General features: G+C 44.3%; 1 protein-coding gene across 4 annotated transcripts in view; it reads left to right on the top strand.

The window, feature by feature from the left end:
• The window catches only part of TRABD2B (TraB domain containing 2B), a 278,502-nt gene that overhangs the window by 129,482 nt on the left and 123,037 nt on the right, over window positions 1-25,983 (top strand). The gene's annotated exons all lie outside the window — the stretch shown is intronic.

Raw genomic sequence — 25,983 nt, 5'->3', positions numbered from 1 at the left:
TTTTTCCCCCTAAGTTTTGCTCCGGGAGAAATTTTGAAAACTTGCCTTTTTTGTTCTCAATTTGGAATGAAGACAGGCTTTGTGCTTGGTCTCCAGCTGAATAGAAATGCTGCTTCCTTGTACTGCAGAGGGAGAGCAAACAATAAAATGATGCTGACATCTCTGGAGAAAACACCCTCCAGGTGAACAGATTTTAAAAGCTGGAAAATCAACATGCTTGGAGCAGGAATCATAATTCAAATCCATTTGGTCTGTGTCTGGTTACAGAACCAGTAAAAACACTTATGTTTTGAAGCAATGGTCTGCCTTTCCCAACCCTTTTGCTCCACTCAGTGCCATGGAAGAGATGAAGAGCTGAGCTGAGGAAGCAGACAGAGGTAAATTCTGGCTCTGCGCTGGTTTGGTGACTGGGAGAGCACTGGCAAACAGTGCTGCACTGATTTTTTGAGGTTAGTTCTTGATCACGAGAGGCTGGACAGGGTTCTGTGAGTAGAAGAAAGGGTCTGAAACAGGTTGGCTGGAGACAGACTCCAACCACATGCCATTTATCCTGTTGTTAGAAGTTTCTGATTTTTTCAGGGCACGTGAAGCTGCTCACTTTGGTGAGACAAGACAGGACACTGACACTTCTCCCATGAGACATTCTTCTCGGCCGGTGAAAGCTAGAAAGAAAAGAGGCCAGCTTCCAAATTCTGAGGCAATGAAAAAGTCAGGATCTGGAGGTGGGGTTGAGACAGTATTGGATCAAAATGATTCAGAAGAGTTGAAGAGTTGATGTTCCTTGGCAGGTGCTGAAAGTTGCAGGGCTTTATTTTCATTTTTCTCTCAAGAGAAACAAGTGCATGTTCAGGCACAGATTTTCAGAGGAATTAGGATTGCTGCTTTTAATCTGCACATTCTCTGAGAAGAAAGAGATGAATAAACTGCAGGTGTCAAACTAGCTAGGGTAGCCAGTTAAGTAGCCATCAGAAAGAAGAACCCCTTTAAAGCCAAATTCTTCTAGCAAACCCAACCGTCTGTTCTGTAAAGCAACCCACAATTCCTAGTACGCTAAATTTTATAGCCCATAGGAAAAAAAGAAACACAAACTCAGGGAACGAGGAATGCCGCAGAAACTGTTTTGTTAGAGGGAGGTTTGACTTCTCTTCCAAGGCAGCGTTCTTGGTTTTGTTGTTTTACTTTCTCTTTTTTTTTTTTTTTTTTTTCTCCTCCTTGTGGTAATGGCACCCTTAGCAGGTTTTGTTTCGTATGTGCCAGGTAGTAATTAAAATTAGGAATGTGGTAATCAGCATCTTAGCCTTGGGTGCTAGAAAGAGATGCAGTAAACAATGCCAAAATTTGTTTCAAAACCAAAGGAGACCGATGGTGAGGACCTGTACTGAGGCACCTTTTGAATTCAGTGGTTCCAGTTGACTCCTGCAGGAAGGAGATGGAAATGTAGCCCAGCATTTCGGTTAAGTCTTGCTGTCTGCTGTGCCATGCGGAAGGCAACAGGTTGCTTGAACTTTGCTGTGACTTGGCCTGAAGTCTTGTGAGTAACAGCTTGTGACAGAGAAAATCATGTCCCTGAGGTCTGTCTGTGGAGATGAACCAAGCCTTGCTACACAGCCCCAGCCCTACAACACACTGTGCAGGCCATTTGGGGCTGTTAAAGCCATTTTTCCTTTAACTCCCTTGCAGTTCAGCAGCGGATGAGGAAACTGTGAGGAGCTTTTGCTTCTTCAGGTAAAAGCTGGACTGACATCAGCTTCACCTCCACCAAGGAGAGGGCAAAGGAAGGAGCACAAACTCCACCCTCCCATCCTGCTAGGCCTCTCCCACCTCCTTGCTGGGAAGTCAGGGGCAGGGACACAGCCATGCAGGCCCAGAATGGCTTCGCACACACCATGCCCCCAGGAAGGCCTACAAAGGGACCAAAATCCTGGTGGTCACCTGTTATAACCCAGCCCCAGCTTGGTCACCCCCTGACTGCTGCTGCACAGGGCCGTGGTGGCCACACAGGCATTGATTTGTGTCTGGCACCGCAGGCTGCCGGCACCTTCTCCTCCTTCCCCCCTGGCTACCACAGGCTCCTCTCCACTGGCCATCACCCCACGTGCAGCCACACAGCCACGGCCCAAAGAGCTGGGATCTGCTCCAGTGGGGCCAGCCAGCACAAAACCCAAACTCTGCTTCTTTACTTGTTTTATTACAGTCCGCAAGAGCGGGCATTGGCTGTGTCAGGAGACTGTGGTCTCTCGGTGGATTGTGTTTGTGGTCGGGCGCTCGGGAGTCCAGATTTCTAGCCCTGGTGCTGCCGTGTGCTCAGTGTGTGGCCTTGGAAAACTCTCCTAGCTCTGCTGCGCAGCAGCTTTTCCTTCTGTCGGGTGGGGAAGTGACACCTGCTTTGCTGAAGGGCCAAACCGCAGCTGGGATAAACAGCGGTGTCTCGCTAATGAGGATAACCTTTTGTACTAGCGGCTCAGAGGAAAGGCATTAAAATAAAGGGTGTTATGTGCAAATCCTGCAGATTCTGTTCCAGGCAAGAAGATGCTGAGCTCACCGGTCATTCTTTGCCAATTATTTCACAATAATGTATATCATAAAATCGCACCAGCTACCAAAAATTAATACATTGGAGTAATTCTTTCAGAGCAAGCTAACTGATAGAGCACGCTTGTGTTTAGCCAGGGGATGCTGCGTGGTGGTGTGGCGTGGAGGGGGACGGAGCTCTGTGGCTCCCCTTCCTCCTTCCGCAGTGCTCAGGAGCTGTGCTTGGAGGTTAATCTGTTTGGTGGGTCCTGATTCTGTCCTGAGCTGATTCTGCTCACTGGGTGCAGGTTTTGTGATGGTGAAAGGCCATAGTCTGACTCCTGCATGTTGGATGTGCTCATTTTAGTATTGTGGAAAATGGTGTCAGTATCTGACTTCGCTCGTTAAGAAAACTCGGAAACTAAACTGTGTTGAGACAGCCTCTGAGCATACTGCTTAATTAGAGACACCATGGTTTAGTTGATGCTATGAGTAGGGCTGCATATGCAGAGAGAGTTGTGTGCCTCAGTTTCCCCAATTACAAAAGGAATGAGGGTATTTTTTTCATTGCACTAAGAAGAGGGAATTAATTACTTTAGCTTAGATCACTGTCTGGGTTAAATCTCTGGATGGAAACCTCTTTCCATCCACGTTACCACTAACAAACCTGTATGACTCTTTTGTCTCTGAGCAGTCGAAGGCAGCTGAAGACCTGAATCCTTGCTGTGAATAGCAGGCATTGCTGATGTCTCTGTAAAGATGGACATCTCAGGTTAGAAACCACGTTGTGGGGTGATTCCTATGTGTGTGCATGTGACTTAGGAAGAAGCCTGCTTCTTTTGCCACAGGCAGGAACTTGGTGAAGCAAAAAGTGGTTCCACCATGTTTTTGTCTGAGAATCTTCAGTGTGTATTGTCCTGTTCCCTGGAGAAGTGGAAGGAGGTCTGAATTGTCCAGGTTCTTATTATATTTGGCTCCCTCCATGCCTGCGGCGGTAACCTCAGCAGAATCCAGCATCAGCTGCTGCAACAGGAGATCTTTGTAAGGTGTGAAGGCATCAAGCTGAAGAAGTATATGGTAAAACAATACCACATGTTGAAAGCACAATAGGAGTAAGTCCATTTTGGCACAGCCTTCCACATGAAATCCTTTTTAATTTCAGTGACGTCACATTCCTAGTCTCAAGGAACCTATAGCAATATTTTCTGTGCCATAAATAAATCCACTTGGGGACTAATAAACTAAACTGTTGCTAATTTGTAATGTGCCACTTTTGCAGCAGTATCCAAAATTCATATGCACTAAGATTCCAGGGATGGAAAGAATGAGGTGGCTTGTCCCTAACCACTGGTTAACTTTTTAAGTTACACTGGTGAGTCGGGTGCAGTTTGGCTTTTAGTGAGGCCCCTGGGGAAGCAAGGCCATCTTAGCTACAGTCTTTAAAAAAAAAAAAAAAAAAAAAAAAGACTATTAAAATAAAAGCATACATATAAATAACATAAAATTCAGGGAAATGATGTCTTTGTGACCGAAGCAGGAACACTTGTGCCATTCAGGGGCCTTACTTGTACTTTTGCCTATCACCACTGATAAGCATGAGCAACCTTGCCTCATTTTATAGGCACAGGCAGGCCTTTATGTGTACAGGGCCTCTCTGCTTAGTGTGACTGTGTGGTTCAAGGGGGTTTTTAGGGGGTCTGGCTGTGAGGGGAGGGGAGGGGAGTGTGACAGATATCTCAGCAGGGCAGGTTGGTGCCCTCAGCGTAGCAGGTAGCAGCTGGTTATTGCTCTCATTGCGAGTGTCCATGTGTATCTTGTTCTCCCCATTTCACTCTGTTGCGATCTGCTTTTGGGGTCTGATCTTAGATTAGGCTGAACTTTTTCCGTTGTAAGAGTAACAGTCCAGAAAAAAACTGAAATGCTACATCTCCGGGGCAGATATGTGTTAGAGGTGTTAAAAGACTGTTTTGATTTTGCCCCTTTTGTTGCCACTGTTGAAGACAGTGATAGATCTCTATTTTGTCACATCTGGAGTGGAAAATGTTGCTCTTTCAACTTTTTGGGCTCGTATCGGCATGAAAGCAAGTATCAAAGGACTGGGATTTCTCTCAGGACACACCACTTTTTTCTGACAGCTCTTTGGATGGTTCATGACTGGGAAGGAGTTCAAAGCAACCTCAGACAGTTGAGTACCCTCTTGTTATCACAAAAACATCAAATCCCTGCATAGCTTTGCCTCCTCTTTAAAAACGGTTTCTGTCCAGGGCTGGCCCCATCCTGCCGTTATGCTGATAATACGTAGCATCTCTCACAGTGAAGTGGCACTCTCTCCCAGGATGAAGCTGATAGATACCCCTGCGCAAGGAAAACCCACATTAAACTAGTAATCAGATACACCAGGAATGTGTTTGCTTTACAGTGGAAAGAAGGATTTGCCTGTTCTCCTCTGAAGGAGTAACAGTCTGCCACAGGCTTCCTATGTGGTTCTAAGCAAACGGGTTAAAGCATGTCTCTCACCCGTGAGAAATGATCCCAGATCATCTTTTCATCCTAATGTTGTCACTAGAAGGGTGCACAGTCAATAATGAACACACTGGGCATAAACCAACAAAGCCCCTCACGGTCTCCTCAGCAGTACTAGCTGGGGCACTGAGCAGAAACACCGACAGTGAAGGTCATGAAACACCGCAGACAAAGCGCCTGACAACCTGAGCTGACAACCCGCACAAAAAGTGCTGGTTTTGTTCTGTTCTTCACTAGATAACAGCTCCCGTCCTGTTAGCGTTTGCCTGGAGCTGTATGGCAGCGCATGGCGGCCCTCCCTGAAGGCCAGGGAAGGCCTTCTCATGGAAGATTTCTCTGCTTCCAGCAGTTCTTCTGCATTTGCATCCATCTGGAAAAACTCTGCCTGTCTCACCTTGTGATGAAGGTCTGTCTTCTCACTTGCGCAGGACCCACCAAATGCGGTGGCCCAGCAGATAAACCAGTATAGGTTTAGGTAGGGCCTAACAGTAAGAAGTATTGTTGAGTGTTTATTGCAGGGTCAGGATCTCTCATATTAATCTTTCCCTTCAGCGCTGGCAACCCACCCGAAAGTAACATCTAGGAGTTCAGGTATACGGGACCTGTGGGAACTCAGAAAGTTGCTGCCTGTCTGCAGAGCTACCCTAACAGGCCCTACAAGCGCTCTTAAATGATGATTAAGTCAAGCTACCTTGTGTGCAGTTGCGCCGGGCTGGGGGTTGGCACGGGGACAGCTATTTACACTTTATCTGACGTGCTAACATCGCAGTAATTCAGCTGTGGTTTGTGTTCTTAGTGCACGAAACTCCTTCCTACCCCATCTCTCCCCAGCATGCTTATAAACTGTAGGGAGACACAAACTACTCTCAACATGAAAATCAACTCGGGGGTGTCCACATCAGCATTTAGTTTGGATCAGGACCTTGCTTTTGCAATGAATCCCCCAGTCTTACCCCCGTTGCACCTTGGTACTTACTGTGGATTCAACAGGCATTCAGTCCATGGGACCAGCCTAGTGCTAAGCCAAAGTAAACCTCCTGAAATGTATATAGTGTTTATTATATCAGGCCCCACTCTCCTGATCCATTCCTGTCGGGCCACACTACTTGCCAATTTAGCCAATTCAGACTCTCATTTTTAACAGCTTCCCCCAGCCCTTCCTCCATCTCACACGTTACAAGAAACCCTTTTCATGCAGTTTCACTGTAGACAATGTGAGCTGGTGCAACTCACAGGAGCAGGATTTACTCACCTGAGTGAAGTCTGTGCAGCTGGCCTATGAGTTACAGAAAATTATCTTTGAGTCTTTCAGCTGTAACCTGGCGTAGGCTGACTTGCACCAATTAAATCTGTTATTACTTTGCTAGCTTTATATTCATGTTCACTCCTGTTTATCAATATATTGTGTGCCAACAGCATTATTGCAAGGCCAGAGGATTATATTATCCAGGCTATCTGAGCTCATCAGGTCTTGCCAGTCTTATAAATCCTTCCTCATTAGTAAAGGATCCCAAGTGATTAGCTAGTATGCGATTGCCAGGGCCAAAGTAAGCCTTCTTTCCCTGACATTATTCAATATACTAAGTGGAGATAGAGTCTTTTTCTTTTCCTTCTTCCATCTTCCTTCTTTCCCTTTCTCTTTCACTTTCCTTTCCTTTTCCCTTTCCCCTTCCCTTTCTCTCTCCCTTTTTTTTTTCCCTCCTGTCTTTTTCCCCCAGCCCTGCCGTCTGGTCTTTGCTGGGCTGGAAAGTCACAGAAGCTGTTTTCTGTCAGTTTGTTGATATCTTCTTCCTCTCCTAGCCTGGCACAGAATCTGCTTTTGTTAGTTTTCCTTTCAGGAATACATGTGCACTTCAGCATGAGGTCTGACAACCTTTACCCTCCAGGCATGACTAATTCCCATTTACAAGACCACTACAAAATCCGTCAGATCAAAAATGTCAGGAAGCCAGGAAAACCCCATCGCGTACGGCCGGCTGGGGCTGGTCCCCCTGTGCTGTGTGACAGAGTGCACTCTGTCGGCCGTGCTTGGGTGCGATAAGGTCAAGTAGAAGTGGCACCTTGAAGGGAAGGGGGACGGAGGGGAGGGAAGGAGGGTTTTGGTTTCGCAAGCAGCCCGTGATGCGTTGTTTAATACCGTGCTCTTCGCAGCCAGACACCGTGGCTGTACTAACAGCCAGGATTAAGGCAATGGTATAAATTGAAAGTAAGGACTTACGAGATGTCTTATGGTGTTGGAAAACCTGAGGTGGAGGCTTTCATGGGGTTGAGTTTGAAAGTAGGAAAACAGCAGTGCAAAGCCCCCAATAAGTTTATTGGAAGTTGCCTTCAAAGTTTTGCCTTTATGTGGTTTAGGAGTGGTGATAGTGATAATCCAGGCTGGTTTTTCAATCTTTTTTTTTTTTTTTTGATACTATCTTTTATAGAAACATGTCTTAGCACTGAGAAGCAGGATGGGGAGAGTGTCCCAAATCCTACTCTGGTTATCTAATCCAACAGCTTATTTTCAGCCAAACTCTCAATGACTTCAGCTTCTGGTGAGGCCAACTCTGAGGGCTCCTGAAAAATCCCTCCCTAAGGCAGAAATCAGTGTTACACTGACAGTCTGTGGTTGAATCTCTTGACATGTTCAGTCATTGCCCAAAAAGCCAGTGCAGATGAAGAGGAATAAAAATGTATGCAGATGTGAGGTCTGAAAGAATGAGAGCGCTCCGTGAGCGAGACCTCAGGAAGCAGGAGGTGGCCTTGAATCAACCACGGAAGAGTTGGAAATGAGGTTTGTGTTTAGCTGCCCAAAGGGAGCTGGAAAAAGGAGTGAGAAAGAGAAGGTCTCGGGAGAGCAAACCCCAGGGAGAAGGCAATATTGAAAATAAATGAAGGATCTCAATTTCTGTTGCAGGCATGACCCTTTGACTTCAGCAGGGCTGTACCAAATAGAATTTGGCTTTATGGACACAACTTGCTTACAAATCTGAGCTGGAGTGCACAAGAGAGGCACATAGGCAGCTGATTCAGCAGCAGCTTTGCTGGCTTTTTCACTTGGAATTGTGTGAGCCCCTTTTCATTTTTCCCCTTTGGATTTCAGGAGGAAAATTTCAACATTGTTAAAACCTTCTCAGTCACATCTCTGAAACCCAAACCTGGTATGAACTACGGGAAGGTGGTTTGTAGAGCTTCTGTTCTAACCTGGAAAGTTCTGAATTCTCTCTGTGTGGGCCTGATCCAAGATCCATAGAAATCAATCTTAGGCTTGCCATATACTTTAATAGAAATTGGACCAAATTGCAAAAGTTTCCTATTCCTCTGGCTGATTTCTATGGATTTTTGCCCACTCAATTTAAAAGAACAATTTATATCATGAAAAACAAACCACTTTCGTTGTGTCTTTCTGTGTTTATATTTTCTTGGTTAATGTTCTTTCCTTACTGTAACTGGCTGAGAAACGGTGACTGTGACTTTTGTATTGTTTTAACGGGACATGAGGAGGAAAAGTGGTTTAAGTACTTGCTGAAGGAAGTTTTATCACTCAGCTTGAAGTTAGAAAGGTTGGTGTTAAAGAAGTCCCACCTGAGCACTCAGAAGAGATGAGATGCCCATCATTTGATGGCCAATTATTATGTGGTGTTTGAGACTTTTAGTCTGGAAAGCAGCTATGCCATGGCAGAAAATACCATGCTAATTGAAGACAGCTCCTGTCCGTGACTGGTTCTTACCACCTCTGTGCATCTCGGTCCTTTGGGACATGGGTTTATGAGGCTGCACCAAGTGACTCATCTCCGTCTTCCTGTTACCCTTTCACAAGAACGAAACTCATTGTGTCTCATTCTCCTCTTACAAAAGGGGATTTATCCAAGCCCACATCCTCTAAGTACAAGCTAAGTCTTTACCACTGGGCAAGAACTTTCTTCCCAGCTCCATTGCAAGTCAATACTGAAGTACATTGGCAGAACTCTTGTATGAATTAGGTCTGGAACAGCAGAAAAATTGTATGGGAGGTTGAGCTGAGGTAATAAGTTTTCATTAGTTGAGTCTGTAAATCTCTGGCATGCAGTATCCTGCAGCCTACTGGGGTTTCCCCAGCCTTCAGCACCATGGGCCTTCAGCACCTATCGCAGCTCTGGGCCACCCGTGCAGGGTTTGAGCTCTGTTGCATGTCAGGATCTGGTTGTGTTACTATGCGTAGGAAGTTTACACAGAAAGTACCACTTGCGAGCAGCCTGCCTGACCATGCTCCACGTTCAGCCTCAGCTGGGAAGCCCAAAAGCTTTGCTTGTGCAGGGCAGAGAGAGGGGAGGCATCAGCTCTCTGGGGTTCTCTCTAGGATGAAGTCCTACGTGGATTCCTTGAGAGCTGAGTTTACTGCTCAGCCTTCCCTTCATGTCATCTCTGCTTTATCACCTTTTTTTGTAGGACTTGGAGGAACATAGTTACCTGGAGACCTGTACCCTGTCCATCAACTTTGTAAGAACAGGTGATAAATTTTGTAGCCTTGAACAAGAAGGCTCCCATACTAACAAAAGATAAAATGCATTCACGTCCCCTCAGGCTTCCAATGCATTATACGCTTTATTTTCTTGGGTGAAGAAATATGGTGGAAATCATCCACTTACTTCACCAAAAAGAAAATTGAAATAAACTTAGGACCGTTTCATCTTTTTTTTTCTCCCTTTTTTTTTTTTTTTGTGCTCTAAACTTTTCTTAGCTAATCAGGCTTGTAGTTAGCAGCTCATTTTGACGGCTTGTACTAATAATTTTGTACAGCTTGCAGGATAAATGTCCACTGATGGAAATGAGAGTGATCCTTTACTTCAGTCTACTGTATGCTGTATGTTTGTACGTAAAAAGAGCGAGATGCCCAGGACTTTCCTTGTCAGCCTTTCGTGGGTTTATGGTTTGGATTTTTTTTTTCCCTCTTAATGTTACTAATTCAGAAGTAATAAATATTTTAGAACAAAGTTGGAGGGACTCATTTAGGGTTAGATCTGACCATAAGCATGTGATGAATGGGCTTCAATTTAAATGCCAGTGGTTGGGGTAGCGGCAGGCGGTGGCTGCCACTCGAATCATGCAACTCTTACACGTTCCAGCCACAGTGGACTGAGTTTAATGAAGCAAATTCAGTAGGGATTTAGCCTGACCTCTGGGATTTCCGAAGCTGCATTTAAGAACCCCAGTTAAGGAGGGAGGAAAGATGTCTGAGTAAACTTGTCTCTCTGAAGGAGATATCTTCATCACCCATAAGAAACTGTTAAAATTGCTCCTTTTCAATTTGTCCCTTTGGTCAATTTTTGTAATGTATAAGCAAAGGCAGCAGGATTCCCTCACAGAGTGTGATCGGTGGAGTGGTATATCTTGGTGTGACTCCATGCACTTGAAAGAGTTACTGCTAGATTATACTAGTGAGAACCTGAAAAAACATCAGCTGTAAATATACAGTATAACTGATGTAAAGGCAAATGTTTGAAAACCTCCAGGATGCTGATTTAGCTTGGCTGTACTTCAGCCAAGCCAGTATTGGTCTGAGATGAGTTTTATTGACATAAAGCTGCTGCAGTGCATGAAGCTACATTTCTGTTTGCTGATAGGCAAGCGAGGAAGTGTGTGCCTCTGAGCAGCAGGCTCTGCTAACGTGTAAGTGGTGGCAATTCTTACGTGAGCCTCTTAAAGGAAATGCTGAGTGCTGCTGGGTTGCATGGACCAGGTCCTTACAAAGGTCTTCTGATTTTAAAGTTTGTCATATTCTTCCTTCAGAAGGATGGAATGGGGCTGCACCGCTGGCTTGGGAGTGTATAAGACTGTTCCCTAGCTGAGGATGTAGTTCAAATATTAATTGCCAAGCTTACTATTATTAATCTATGATTCTTATTAGTTAGTGTGGTATTAACCAACAAAGTGATGGTGCTTAGCAGCAAAAGATCTAGAATGTAGTAACTGGGGATTTAATGCTTGTTAAATCAACTGTTGGAGGAAGCTGAGCAATTCCTGAGACTGGCTTTGCTATTTTCTTTTGAGTGAGCTAGTGTTGGCCTTTTTCAATTGAAAGCCATATAAGTGTTTTGGGAGGTAGGGGGGAATCCAAGAACTGTATATCATTTTAGAAAAAATAAATAGACCCTGTCATCTATTACAACACTGTCACATTGGTTTGCATTTACAACTGAAACGAAATGAGGCTGAAGACTGTTCATTCCTATTATTTTCGCCTGATTTGTTTCTTTCTTTGCTTTCATGTGTGGGTGGGTTTTTAAAGTTTTTGTCTTGCTTCATTTGGCAATTTTGTGTGTGTGTGTCCCACATTCTGATGGGTTGCAGTTCATCTGCAGGCTGCAAGGCTGAAGCCCCCAAGGGTGGGCAGTGTGTAGTTCCTGCTTAGCACTCAAACAGGTAGCAAGTGGGTAGGTTATAATTTAGGGAGGAGGAGAAGGAGAATAAAGATAAATGTTTCAGAAGTTTTCAAAATGTCCAATGACCACAGTTCATACGTAGGAGGAGATGTCCTTCCCTTCCTTCTCCTGCCCTCTTTCTGAATGATTTTGCAGAGTGGCTGTGGGTGAGGCTTAGCTAAACTGAAAGTGTCACAGCCTGGAATGACAATCAAAAGAGATGCATGTTGTTATAAACACTCAATCATTTTCCTTCTTTCTTGTGGAGTTGTTATTAAGCCCAGAGGTTCAGAAGTTCAAAAATATAAAGGAATAATTTGTACAAGAAAAGAAAGGAGTCTATTTCACAAGCCATTGATGCTTCCACTGGGAATTAGCAGTAGCTGTTTGAGTAGCCAGGGTCATACAGAGCAATGATGCATTCTGCTCCCACTTAGGAAACCCCTAATTTTTAACTTTTTAACAGCCACAAGCTTAAGTTTCTGTCAATGAAAAGTGGAGAGAATGTTTGAGGAGCTCTTATTAAAAAAATAAACTTCAAATGATGATTGACTCCCCTTTTATGTCTCTAGAATGGGGCACATAAATCTCAACAGTTTTCTCTTCAATGGCTACTTGTTCTTTTTGGTTGGTGACAACTTTTATTTTAAGCGAGCTCAATTCTTAAATTAACCCTTGTGTTGACTCAAGCCTCCTTGTTTGTCTTTGCTTTGCCTCCCACAGATGGAGAAAAGCTTAGCATATGGTAACAGATCCATTCCCATTTCCTGGTTGACATGAAACGTGGGCATCGGTGTCGCTTGAGGAGGGAGAAACCAGACTTCAAGAATTCTGCTTCCAAAGAAAGCAGAGCTCTCAGTTAGCGAGACTCCCCTTTGAATCTTTGGTGTAGGACTTCTGATAGACAGATGAGCACAAAAGGTTTAACTCATTTGAGAACAGATACTCAAAGTCAGATGTGCACATTCAAACTCCCAGTCCCATTCCATACGGATGGGTTCTGGCGCTCCCTCCTTTGTCATGCTTTTAATAGAAACTGTATGGATACAGCTGTTTTGCAGTCCCTGGATTTTTCCTGTATTTAGAACTAAATCCAACCCTTGAAGCCTGCTAAGGAAATACCTAATATAAAACCCATAAAAATCTCAGGCAGCATCAGCCACTGAACCTACCAGAAGACACATCTGAAAAATCGGTAGAGTAGCAAAAGTGCTGTGCCCACGGGTGTCCATTAGCTAGTGGGTGTCCTTCACAGGTATGCAAGCTCTGGAAGCTGGGCCTGCCTGTGTGTGGCCAGTCAAATTTGGGAGCTCTATCTTATATCTTTCTGTCAGTGACCTGTTACACAGTCCTGGGGCCTAATGCTTATGTCAACATGAGGTTAGGTTTCATGGCATCCTCAGCAGAGCAGGAATGTCCTGGCTTATATTCATCTCCCCAGGAGAGAGAGAGGGTGGGAGAAAAGCATTCAGAAGCTACTGGGCAATCTTCTGCCATTTCTTGACAGGTAGTGATATAAATCAGGGGCTTGAGTGGGACACGAAGGCAAGACCTTGTTGCTCTGTTTAGATCCTTATCACCCATGATTAATTCAGTGCTATAGGTGGAAAGATAAATGTGGCTTCCTGTGATCTTAATTGTTTCCACCAGCCTTTGAACTGACGCATTCATCTGGTAGCATTTAGGTTTGAATACAAAAGACCAAACTATGCCCAAGACCACATGGTGGGCAGCAGAACCAGTTCTCAGGTCTGCTGGTGCCATCTGGAAATCGGTCTCTTGGTTATGCAGTGCAACTGGGGCATGGGGACTTAAGGTAATCCCAAATAGGTGGCTAGGATTATCATATGGAAGCTTTTAGGTGCCAGAGGGTCTGGATTTATTGCAGAGGAGATTGGCAAAAGTGCCGTGGGATGGCTAGGGATGGACCAGAGACTTCATATGATGCTACAGGGATTCCTGCTCTGCCATTCCCAATGCTCATATGACAGGAGAAAACAGTTTGGATTGCTTTTCTTGAGCGACTCCCACTGTAACTGAAACAGTTTCTGTGGATCTTTCGCAGAACTACTAGTTTCTCGCATCAGGAGACCTTCCTCTCCTCCCAAGATTCTTTAATGGATTAGGTCTGCAGTCTTTGCAAGTAACTGACTCATACTTTCATCCATCTACCTTCAGCGCTGTGCACAGGACTTGACTTCACTTCGACATTCTTGCATACAATGGATTCCCATGGTAATAACTTGAAAAATACAATGCTAGCTTTACTCTAACTTTGCTATTTACCTATGGGAAATTCTGAGAACGGCAACAATCCTGATATATTTAGTGGAGGGGGGTGCTTTAAAAGCAGAAAGATCTTTGGCAAATGCAGCCTGCAAGGAACAGAAACAGTTTATTTCAGCTGACAGCTTTGGAGAAAACCAGCATTGCTAAGTTTCAAATTAGTGTGGGTAGACACTAATAAGAAAATTTAGGGCTAGCAATTCAGAGTGAATAGTTTATTGCTTTTTGGTTAATCCCTTTTCAATTTCTATCAGCATAGAAAGAGGAGAACTCTTTCAGTCATTTGTGCCCAAAGCAAAATGTGATGAAAATAGGCAAACTGAAATGTAATTTAGCTCCCTAAAAGCAAAGAGGAGTGTTCACCCCTTCAGGGAAAAAAAAAAAAAAAGTCAGAATTTGCCATTTAAACAAGACTCCATGAAGTCTTTGTTTTAGTAGTGTTTGTATTCTAACACTTTGAATCCAGTAACTTCTGGTTACCAGAGCTCAGTAAGGAATGTTTCCTGGGAAACTTCTTTTGCAATTTATTCAGTTTTCTACCCTGTGTATTAACTGACATTTTTCTCTGATGTACTCATGCTTTGGAGTCATTTAATGAATAATTCCAGACCTACAGCTCATTTCTAAGTGGTCCTGAGCATTTGCCATTCAAAACCCAAGCTAACTTTGTTAGAATTTATTAATCGTATCTCCATATGTGATGAACAATTAAATGTCAAGCATAACTGCTCTTGTACAAAATACAAACGCAAGGCAAAATTTCCTACTAAGAGAGTTAGCAGAGCATGGCTGGAGCAAACTAAGGTGACCAACTTACATCTGCAAAGAACTCGGTCTATAAAACCACCCGAGTGCATTCCCCTTCTTGCCTACTTCAGGGAAGGTAAAAAGATCACTGAACAGGGAAGAAGTGCAGAAAAGCTGCTATCTTCAAAATGAGCTGATTTCTCACAGGTTTGTGGAGGATGACATTTCCTTCTCACTGCATCATCCAATTCCCCTTCCTCAGGGTGATGCAGGCAGCATGTCAGCAGGTGAGGATCAGCACAGCTCTGCTGGCGTCATCAGAACTGTGCTAAATTACACCGGCTGAGTCTCTGGCTCTGCAACCCTGCTCCTAGTTGTTAGGTTTGAGAAGATAAATCAAACCTGGAGGTGGTCCTCAGTGCTACACTTAGTACCACCGCTGCTTTGGGATTCCCTATTGGATGTTTTCCCTACTGTCCTGACACATCTGAGTGGGCTGAAGCCAAGAGCTCCAGAGCCACAGCTGCCCACGATTGTGGAAAAGGCTGCTATTGCTCTATAGTATTCCAGGGCAGCAGCAAAGAGATTTGATTTGGGGATTTGCTTTTTCACCTTAGCACATCCTGGACTTGTCTGAGCTGTGTCCCCATGCGCGATGTCAGCAACACCTGCAGGATTTCTGGGAATCTTCCTGGTGAAGCACAGTTTTAGAGGGAACAACCTGCTGAAAAATGTTTCAGGGGATGGCAGCATGTGCCAACTTACTGCTGTGTGTGGGCAGATTTACAGTGGATCAGTATTAATCAGGCAAGGAAATACAAGGGAGGAGAAAAGGTTTTTTTTCTTTCTTTTTTTTTTTTTTTTCCTCTGCTTTAAGAGTGCGTTACCTGCCCAGAGGAGGGGATACATCTAAGGATCAGGGAGATGTGGCTAAGGGGACAGAAGGTGAATCTGAGGCTTCTCTCTTTACCAGGTATTTCTCTTCTGTCTGAGTGGATGAACCAGAATGGTGCTTGAAAACAGCAGTAACTCTGATATTTATTTATTTTGTATTTACATGGGGAAATAGCCCACCTTCAAGGATATTTGAAGCTTTGCAAAGAATGTTTTTCAAGGTCTTTTCTTACTGGTTAGAAAAAAAAGGAGAAAAAGAAAAAGGAAAAAAACGTTAGCTAAATGAAGTGCTTTCCCCAGAATTTGCCAGTTCACATAAATTTTCACAGCAAGAATGCAACATTTGGCTTTAGCAAAAATCTGTGAAGATTCCGCTTGATTTCTTAACAGCATATCCCCTCCAGTAGCTGGTTTCATAGGCATTCTCTGACTGGAGACTGTTTAGCCTAGACATACAAAGGTTCAAGTAATGTGATCTTTTAGTCCCAAAGGTAATGAAAATATGGTAGTTATAGCTGTCTCTAGAAAGATAACCTCCCATAGTTCATAAACAACAGAATTGCACTGAGGGAGACTTATATTAGTAGAAAATAGTGTCTGAATTTATCATTCTGACCTTGAAAGCTAACAGAGTAGTTTGTTTCAACTAATTATTTTTATAAATTTCTTCTGTCTTGGCAACTTGACTTGCGAATAGATTGCAGTTTCCTTGAACCTATTTATTAGTGGAATTTATTTGCTGAATAACTGATGTAAATAACTCGGTGAATAGAAAGTAATTATTCTTGGCCTTCACTTAGTTTCAAGACAAGCACCTGGCTGCAAGTAGATGATATGAGAAATTCGAGCTGCTGTGATTTGATGGGTAGGTCGCCTTCTTTCCCTGGCTAACTGAATATTGAATAATCTTTACACAACTTGCTGCTTCCAGGCAGGAGTCCTGTAGACTGCAACACAGCTATAGTGCCATACAGTGTGTACTGGAGCCGCCGTGCCATATGGGTAGCAGCAAGTGGCTCTGGTGCATCCTCCTCTACCCCCAGAGAAGGCTTCCCCTATGTGTGGGCTTCCCTGGCTGCCCCGAGCTCTGAAATGACAATTCTTGTCTTTGGGTGCCTCTGATTCTCCATTTTCTCTTTTCTCTCTCCCTCCAAAAGGCAGCTGAAGCGGGAGCTGCTGCATTCATTTCTTGTTAAGCTCATGGACACATCCCACCATTCCCCCTTGTCCTATCATTATCTACATGAGCAAAGAGTCCCTCTCCATCCTTTTTATAAGACCCCTTTAAGTATTGGTAGGCCGCAATGAGGTCTCCCCGGAGCCTTCTCTTCTCCAGACTAAACATCCCCAGCTCTTTCAGCCTTTCTTCATGGGAGAGGTGCTCCAGCCCTCTGATTATCTTTGTGGCCCTCCTCTGGATGTGTTCCAACAGGTCCACATCTTTCTTGCGCTGGGGACCCCGGACCTGGACGCAGCACTCCACGTGGGGCCTCACAAGGGCAGAGCAGAGGGGGACAATCCCCTCCCTCTCCCTGCTGGCCTGGGCCGCAAGCACACACTGCTGGCTCATGTCAAGCTTCTCATCTACCAGAACCCCCAAATCCCTTTCCGCAGGGCTGCTCCCAATAGGTTCTTCTCCCAGTCTGTACTCATGCTTGGGAATCACTGAGAGCATTTTCAAGGGCATGTTTCCTGTTTTCCCTGGCTGCCCAGCGGCAGGCCCGCAGCAGCGGCCTTGCGCAGTGTGGTGGTGCGACCTGAGCCAGGCTGAGCTGAGCCTCCCGCAAGGCGCCTGCCTGTCTTTCCGGCGAGCTAGGGTTGATCACCTCTGGTGCCTTTCTCCAGACTTTGATTAAAATAAGCCTTCGAGAAGTTACCTGTAGGATTTCTGTGGCCATCTATAGTTACCCAGAACTACAGTGGCACCGCTTAGTTGGTTCCCTGCCAGGTGCTCTTTGTGCAGGCTTTTTGCCAAAGGAGGAGGTGGCCTGTGGCATGTGCTGTTCTGCACCCAAAAATCCCTCTAGCTGATGGCAAAAGGATCGGGGAGAACCCTTCCTTCCAGGCCTAAGTACATTTGGGCCAGTGCAACATCTTTAATCACAAAACCCATGCAGCTAGTGCTGGGCCAGGCCCTTTCCTCAGGTACTTCTCAGGCAATGGGCCTGTGATGGGCCGTGCACCCAGCACAGGCTCACTCCCCAGGAGGGGTGACAGAGAGAAGGGCTGGAGCCACTGCCCATGCTCCCCAAGTCATGTACTTTTGGAGGTCTGCATTACCACCCTGAAGCAGATCCAAAGATGTAACTATGAATCTCTCAAAGCAAGGAAGGAAAGAGGGGTTCTCCTGGTGAGGCCACATGGGGTTCTCTGTGCCCCAATAACAGCTCCTGGCACTGGGGACATCCCATTACCTGTCATTATTAATGAAATGGGTTCTCAAGTGAGCAGGCCGTGAGATCAAGTCCTGTGTTTATCAACAGACACAGGGTACCCCATGCTTGTTCACCATTTCCCCCATGTACTGCTGGTGAGGTTGTTTTGCATAATAAAATAAGTTCAAACCTTTTCCTCTGCTGTCCCAGATCTTGATGTGCTTTTTTTCAGTTCTGCCCTGCCGCTGAACTCGCAGGGACACAATCACCTTCAGGGTTAGGAAACATTCCCTTTTCTACAGATGCCAACTTGGTCATGCTCATGTGGAGACTAGGGAACCGAGCCAGTTGTTACCCCAAACAGTCCTTGGCCAGAGGCAGTTAGTTGCTCCATCTGGCTTGCTGGAAAGTGTACCCGTTCCTAAAAGGCAGTCATTTATTCTCCAGCGTGCTGTTATACGTTGAAATTGGCACCTGTTTGTGCTGATACCCAGGGCTGTGAGCAGGAAATTCAGGTCTTTATGTCCCTTTCAGCCCTTCTTGCTGTGGGAGCAGCAGTCTGGAAAGGGGCCGTGCTGGCATCGTGAGGTGTTAAGCTGGGATGGCTGAAGGAGTTAATCTGCTGCCTCACTGTAATATAATAGAAAGAAAAACATGCCTGTGGGGCTAGTCCATTTTACTATGTAGCTTCAGCTGGTAATTAAAAAGAAGCAGTTCAAAATTAAGCAGTAATATGAATAAAACCCCAGATTAAATATACCCAGGACAGGCTGGATTTTCAATGGGTGGATGCATAGCATATCATTAAACCAGTCTTTTAAAAAATAAAAAATAAAAAAAAAAATCTCAGGCTGGCTGCCTAAAACCAGGAGCTCCCAAAGCTTTGCTCTGTCCCATGAGGGCGCCCCTTTCACTGTGGCTCCCGTGCCACCAGGGCACGAGCCGAGCCGTATGCCCTGCTGGGGCATGCTCCCACATTCTTTCTGTTACAGTGGAGACAAAAAAGTAAAATTGAAACCCCAGATGGTCCCATAACAATCTTACTTGTGAGTCAAGAGCGCAAATGTGGTTTTAGGTTCTCGGGAAGGATTTCATGTGCCTCCTTTGAGAGCGGTGATCCCTGAGATGGGGACAATGTGCCCATTTAAGGTGGAGGAAAGTGATCATGGGCAATGCCCTTCGGGTCCCAAGTGCCTTTCCAGGCTTCTATTTCAGAAATGCAACCGCTGAGCAAAGTAGCAGGCTCAGCTGGGCAATCGATGTGACCTTCTGCGTGTCTAGACAGGCAGCTGGCTGCTCCCAAATAAAGCACTGCATCCAAGCACAGTGGTGATTTGGGGGTAACCGAAGGGGGAGCAGGGAGGCGAGAGGGAAGGAGCGATATGAGAAGAGGCACTGTCAGCCACAAGCTCCCCACCTGGCTGGTTTCCAAAAGATGGATGTTGTGTGTCTGAAGAAAGCTCACCCTCTGCTCACCTCATGTCTTACATTCTTTCCCAAACTATCTGTTACTGGACACTTTCGGAGGTGTTGGACTTATCTGGGATGAGTGCTTTCATTTCAGTGACGCCGTGGCACCTCTCCTGGAGCACTGCTCCTGTCCACAAACCTGCTCATTGAACTTTTAGCTCCCACAAAATTCGGTAGTCATGGGGGTGGGATTTCGCTGACATTGAGGTAGCATTTGGGTTTTTGAATACAGTGGTTTGCTAGGAAGTGGTGAGATACTCATAGGACAGGGATCACTGAGCGGAGCCTGGGGCCAAGGCAGGCTTGCAAGGTTGGTGGCACAGGAAGGGACAGAATGGGGACCAAGGGACACACAGGAGCCAGGCTGCAGCTCAGCCCAGGGCATCACCAAGTAGGCAGCAGGGCTCTGTCCGGTTTGTCCTGGGTGAGAATTTATTCTGTGCCTATGGGTTTCTTTTGGTCTGGAGGTGTTTGACAGTTATCATCAGGTATCGCACAGCCCAGCTCCTTTCTCCTCGTAGAGCTGGGTGCGTTCACATCAGGGGAGTGCCTGTTATCTCTCTAATGGTCTTTCTGATGCCTTTATTATCTGAAAATTGAATGAGCCTGTTTAAAATCAAACCCAATTACCAGCTACTCAGCCCTGGAAGAATCGCTATTCCTCTGGCATGGACTGGTGTCAAATGTGTAAAGAAGGGGAAGAAAACAATTTACATCATCAGGGCCACTGACTTGATTCAGAACTGATTTTTTTTTTTTTTTTAGGTTACTAGTAGGAGGGGGCATCAGTTTCATAGGCAGTGTTCTGTTGTCTCGGAGGCTAACAGATTTTTAAGTCCCGGAACTGAATAGTTTAGGTGAGTCCTGGTTAGAAGCCATTTTCTTCTGTGCCACTTTCGGTTCAGCTATAAACAAGAAAAAAAAAAAATTGTCTCCCTTTGAGAGTGCAGTCTCATGCCAGAGGTATGAATTGATTGTGCTGTTGATTTACATTCTTGCTTACAAGATCTAAGACTGCAGCCCAGAAGCCTAACCGGCAGCACTTGGACCTGCAAGTCCTCACTGCCGGGCAGTGAGGTGGCCACTGCCACTTGTTGCACTTCAACCAGGAAAACACTTGCTGAATCAGGCTGCTTGGAGTGTAACTCTTTCATTGCAAATATTTAGCCTTTTGGGTAGGTTCAGCCATCAAAATTCATCTACTGAACTCAGTACAACCTAGGGAATAAAATTTCTCATGTTAATCTGTGCAGGGTCAGGTCCTCAACCAGCAAATTTCTTAAACATAGACCTAAAACCTCGAGGCTTCCGGGATAAGTGGGATTTTAGTCACTTATTTACAAGCCTAACCAAAAAGGTCATATTTAAGAAATTAGATCTATGTAAGAGTACTGGATGCAAGTAAATCCCGCATACAAAATCCACAAAAGCAATACATTTAGACTGCAAATTTAATAGCTGTAATTCTATCCCTTTCAGTGTTTCAGTTTTGATTAAGTTGCAAATCCTTCCTTCTGTTATTTCTTAATCTATTTGCCTAAGCTTGAATTTGGGCATTGACCAAAGCGGAGAGTAATCCTGCCCAGTTACTGCTCCCTCCTGCCACCGATGGAGAAAAAGAACCAAATTGTTCTGTTGTCCCCAACATTTTGGGGATGTTTTGGCCTATTTAATGTGTGACATTTATAGTATATGTATTAGGAATGATAAATTGTTTCTCAAGTGCTATCAGGATGGAAATTAACTGAGCCGGGAGTGTTACTCCACTGTCTTTATTTGTTGTCTTAATTCCCTTGTACAAGGGAAGACCTGTATATAAGAGAACAAACTAGAGCTAACTGACCTGTATCTATCAGGTAACCCACAAAAACCCCGCACAGCTGCTCTCCAGGCTACAAGTAAATTATATACACGCTCAAGCTCTGATGAAGCCAGAAACTTTGTGCAGAAGCAGTAGTATAGTACTGTCAGCCCAGGGAAGGAATGAGAGCTGCTGTCAACCAGGAGAATCCTTCCTGGTCTATGGCAATGGCGTGTTGAAGTCTTGGTGTTGAAGGAGCAGGGGACCCATGCACATTGCACTGTTTTCTGTCAAGGAACTGTTTCAGAGTTTGTTGTTGTTTTGTTTTATGCTTCGATTCAATGAAACACTAAGAAAATAATAAAAAAAAAAATGGCTTTAGCACTTCAAAGTTCATCATGGGAAGTTTGTGTAAAGAGAAAGGTCAAGAGGTTGAAGCTAGTGCTAAGCTCCTAGAAGTCAACTTAAATACTTCCTCGGGACCTTTGTGTGTGCAGGGCTGAAAGCTGGAGCTCTTATCTCCCCGTAGCATTCCCAGCACCAAGAAAATCAGTCATGGTCTCAGGGCTGTGAGCTATTAGCATGAATGCTCTTCACCAGGTCATGCCTGCGTGTCAGCATTACTAACCTGGTAGGATCTGCCATTGTTAGGGGTTTCTCCAGGCACCTTGGTCAGATTCAAACTGTTTTATTAAACTGGTTAATTGGTAGTTTGAAAGGGAGAGAAAAAAGCAGGGTCCTTAGGTCTCCTTGGTCAGTGCCAAGCCACAGACTGTTAACTACTCCTGCCTTTCAGAAGCAATAACTGTGGGTTTGGGGAACATATGGAACCAACTAGCCGAAAGGCTTTTATGAGGAGCTTTAACAGGGGGCACGGTTTTGTGAGCAGAAATTCCAGTGGATGAGTTAATAGTTTCACTTTCCTTAGCTGTCCCTTTATAGGAACAACAACAACAAAGTCAGGCGCGTTCCTCCAGTGGCCCCGGCTGTACAATGTGCCGATGCATCCAGGATTTCTCTTGGACACTGAGAGAGTCCTTTATAGCTCCTCCAGGACCTGTTTTTTTAGAGCTATTTCCTGATGCTGACCTCATTAGGTGAGTTTCACAGCTCACTAATTCCTAGCAACAGTGCAAAAGATTCAAGGAAAGGGGAAACCCGTCTTCTGGAAACCAATGGAACTGAACAGATTTGGGCAAACACTTTTATTGCTTTTCATTAATCTGGAAAATCAGGGACTTGGTTTTTTCTTTCTTTTCTTTTTTTTTTTTTTTTTTCCCTTTTCTCCAGGCCATTATTTTGAACTGAAACAGTATATTTGATTTTCTATTTGAGTATAGAGAATGACAACAACAGAACAAGAATCTCAGAAGAGCAGTATAGCTCAATACTTATGTTGTGGTTTGTTTTGAACCGAGCAGGAGAATGGGCACTTCTTTTCTTGAGTGGCAGTGTGGGTTCTGACGGGATATAGTCACCCAAACGCTTCCAGTAATGCTTACTTAGTATTTGCTTTGTGGTGGCACTTGTCCAAAAGAGAGAGCAAAAGAAAACAATAGTTCCCTGCCCAAGAGATGACATCATAGCATGAAACTTAAGTACTTGTTTTTGTGGTATTGTTATTAATCATGGTTCTATGCAGGGGTCATCCTGTAACTCCAGCTACTGGAGTCATGTGAATGCAGTGTTTATGGTTCAGCCTTCGTAAGTTTAGGAATGGAAAGTGATTTCTCCATCACATAACAATGAAATTTATCTGCACACCAGAGTCTGGTGCAAGAGTTTTCTCAGGGTTTCCTTTCCGTCTCAAGTCTTTTCAATAGCAATTGCACCAGAAGAACACAGATCCTTTTCAGTTTAACGCAAATTTTATTTCTTCTGTTATAACATCTGAATTTGTTTTCTATTTTATTAGCAAAATAGTTCATAAGAATATTTGGGACCACTCAAGTATGTTACTGAAGTATGGTAACAAGGCTTCCTTGTCTTATTTTAAGACGGCCTCTGAGATACCATTGTGGCACCATTTGGGACTGTAGTCAGACAAACCGAAGAGGTGGCCTGAGGAACCTTTCCACTTGGTTAAAAGTCCATAGTATTGCCTCCTAAACAAGGTGATGGGCACAGAGTTGAGCAGTCGTTAGAACTGGGGTAACTATAAATTTTAACAAAATAAACTGAAGTGTCCAAGATCAGTGGGGCCAAGGACCAAAGGTTAAGGCAGTGTGGCAGCACAGGTACTCTTGGGTAGTGGGGAGAACAGATGGCATGAATATAAGAAATGGAGCAGCCTTGTTCACCAAGAAATTAAACCTGAGGACCCTGCCAATCTCCCCCTTCCTGGGCGTACCTTGATTGCAGGTCACCCATAATGCAAGAGCTCTCGCCTTGTCGCAGGTCTGCCTCTGACCTTGCCAGGGAAGAGCTGGTCTGGTACAGACCCCTTATCCATGAGATGGCAATACGCTATGCAAAAGTGCTGCTAAAAAGACTGCCCAGTGGTTCGTGGGGCTGGTGGTACCTGCTTTCTTCAGCAGTAAAGCTGGACCCATGGGTTTGCCATAAGGGCCGAGCTGGTGTCTCCAAACATGCTCATAAAATCTGTGTGTTGAATGCTTCTTTCCAGAGAATGACACCAATTGGGTGAAAAGGCTTCCTCCTGGCAGGGTGAAAAACCCCTCCTGTTGTCCGTGTTTGATCGCTTGCAATTCAGGGCCAGAGACAGCTGCGCAAAAATGGCTTTCAAAGCACGCAGATGTGAGGTTCATAAATTGCGTGAATAAAAATGCACTTTCCCAGAGCCAAACCCTTAACTTCCCATCACTTCCCAGAACAAATACTGTCTGCTGTATTTATTAGGTGGGACTGTGTATGGGCAGTCGTTCTAAGTGTGTTTATTTTGAAGTCATCAGTTGTTCGGTAATCTCAGGCACCTCTGGGAGATTTAACTCAGATAGAGGTTTAGGCTGGAGGTCGTGGGGTCACTGATATTAAGATAGGGAGAAGGAAAGGAAGCAGCATTGTTTTTGTGGCATTATCTGAACAGTAAGGAAAAATAAATGCAGCTTTTAAGATGGCTTTAACCAGACTCTGGGGGAAATAGCCTACAAATCCAGCAGGCAAGTGACTGCTACAAGACCCTGCATCTCTTCAAGTGTGTTTTGGGCCACCCAACCAAAACCCACGGTGATTACAGCGTGATTAAGCAAGACTTCTCTAGAAATCTGCTTAGGTGGCTGAAATTTTGCTTTAGCGTATGCAAGAGCTTCAGTTTCTACTTTCAGCTCCCATCCTAGAATAAAATCTCTCGAGCTGCTTTTTGGGCAGTTGCTTGAACCCAGAGATTAGCTTCCCTGCGGTGTCAGCAGAGTGCCAGAGCTCAGCTGGCCACCAGCACTTCGAGGTCCCATTGCAACACGGGGGCAGTGAGCAAGAACACAAATGTCCTGACACGGGCACTGCCACTAGTGAACTCTGGGGTCCATCTCCTGTGGCAAGCTCTGAATAATTCCTTCTCTCTCATGGTGGTGTCTTTGGTGTCTTATATGAAGTGAACTCACACTGAGGCCTTTTCTGCAACCAGACGCTTATTTTCAAGGAACATGCAGGCAATTTTCTTTAAGACCTCTAACCCTCTGCAAATATGACTGAAATCAGCTAATAGGTTCCAAATTTATTAGGAGGAAACAAAGAGACAGAGGCAGAGCATGAACACAGAGCACTGGTTTCCTCAGGAAGCCAGAGTAACCCCCCAAAAAAAAGGCATTTGGAATAAAGGAAGGATTTGTTTATCATCTCCTTAATATTTTACCATAAAACACTCTGACTTATGCTCAGGGTTCTTCTGGTTGTTTGTATATATATGTGTGTGTGTGTACACATTTTTGTATATAAAAATCCAACAACATCCATTGTTTAAAAAATCAAAAATGAGAAGGATTTTACTAAAAGCATTTTGGGAAAACCTCTACTCTCGGTTTTCCTGTCAAAGTTTTTCTAAGCTTTTATTTTTATTAGTCAAAATGTTTAGAATCCCCAGGAAATCCTGGGATGAACCGTTTCCTCTTTGAGCTGTAGCCCTTAGGGGAAAAAGAGAAAGCTCAGAGCCTTTCAAAGCTTAGAAATTTTTAAGCTGTGTTTTTTTGCATATTTTTTAAATTACAGGAAAACTAAGTTAGGTAGATGCTTAACTTTAGGCGATGGTCCTGGGAAAGTTAGATCTCTTTGTAGAAAAGCCTGAAGAGACCCTTAGATCTGAACAAGGAAATCTCTTAGGCTTGGATCTTAAGAGGGTACCAGTTGCAGAACTGGGGTATAACAGGTTCAGTTGAAAGACCATCTTTATATTGTTAAAAAGTAAATTAAAAAAAACATTTGCTTTCCCTCAAGCAGAATTTGTGTGTGTTAGTTAACATCTAACGGCTTCCTATTAAGAGGCTGTTAATGCCCTGGAGATACTTTTATTTTCTCATTCCTTAAAAAAAAAAAAAAAAAAAGAAAGAAAAGAAAATCTCAGATCATATTTGTTATATACCTGAGGTTTTTCAGAAGTAAATCCAATTGACAGCGTTACAATTCAATATATATGTTCATTTAGCAAAAGGGTAGGTGAAGGGGGAAAGACTAAGGAAGGGAGACTAATAGTGAATTTCCTAAAGTTTCTGGTATTAAAAGTATTAAGAAATTCCCCTGCTACAACAGGGACTTTTTAAGTTTTTAAGATTATGATTTATTTTTTTATTTTTTTTAAATCTTCCAGCTTTATTTGGGCTTTGGATTTGAGCTAGCTGTCAGGAAACAGAGGCAATAGAAGCTTCCTACTTCTGGGACTTTTTCATTCCAATGTCTCTCATGTAGCCAAGTTATGTGCAGAGAGTGCCTAAATGTCCTCAGACCACTTGGCCATGAGTTCCAAGCAGTGTATGTATTGTGAAATTAGACTTTATGAAGAATATCAAGGATCCTATAATAAGGACTTCTATTAGAGAAGGAT

This window comes from Anser cygnoides, chromosome 8 (assembly GCF_040182565.1).
Source record: "Anser cygnoides isolate HZ-2024a breed goose chromosome 8, Taihu_goose_T2T_genome, whole genome shotgun sequence".
NCBI classification, from domain to species: domain Eukaryota; kingdom Metazoa; phylum Chordata; class Aves; order Anseriformes; family Anatidae; genus Anser; species Anser cygnoides.
The sequence above is the reverse complement of the archived record's forward strand: the minus strand, read 5'-3'. Positions and strand labels throughout refer to the sequence as shown.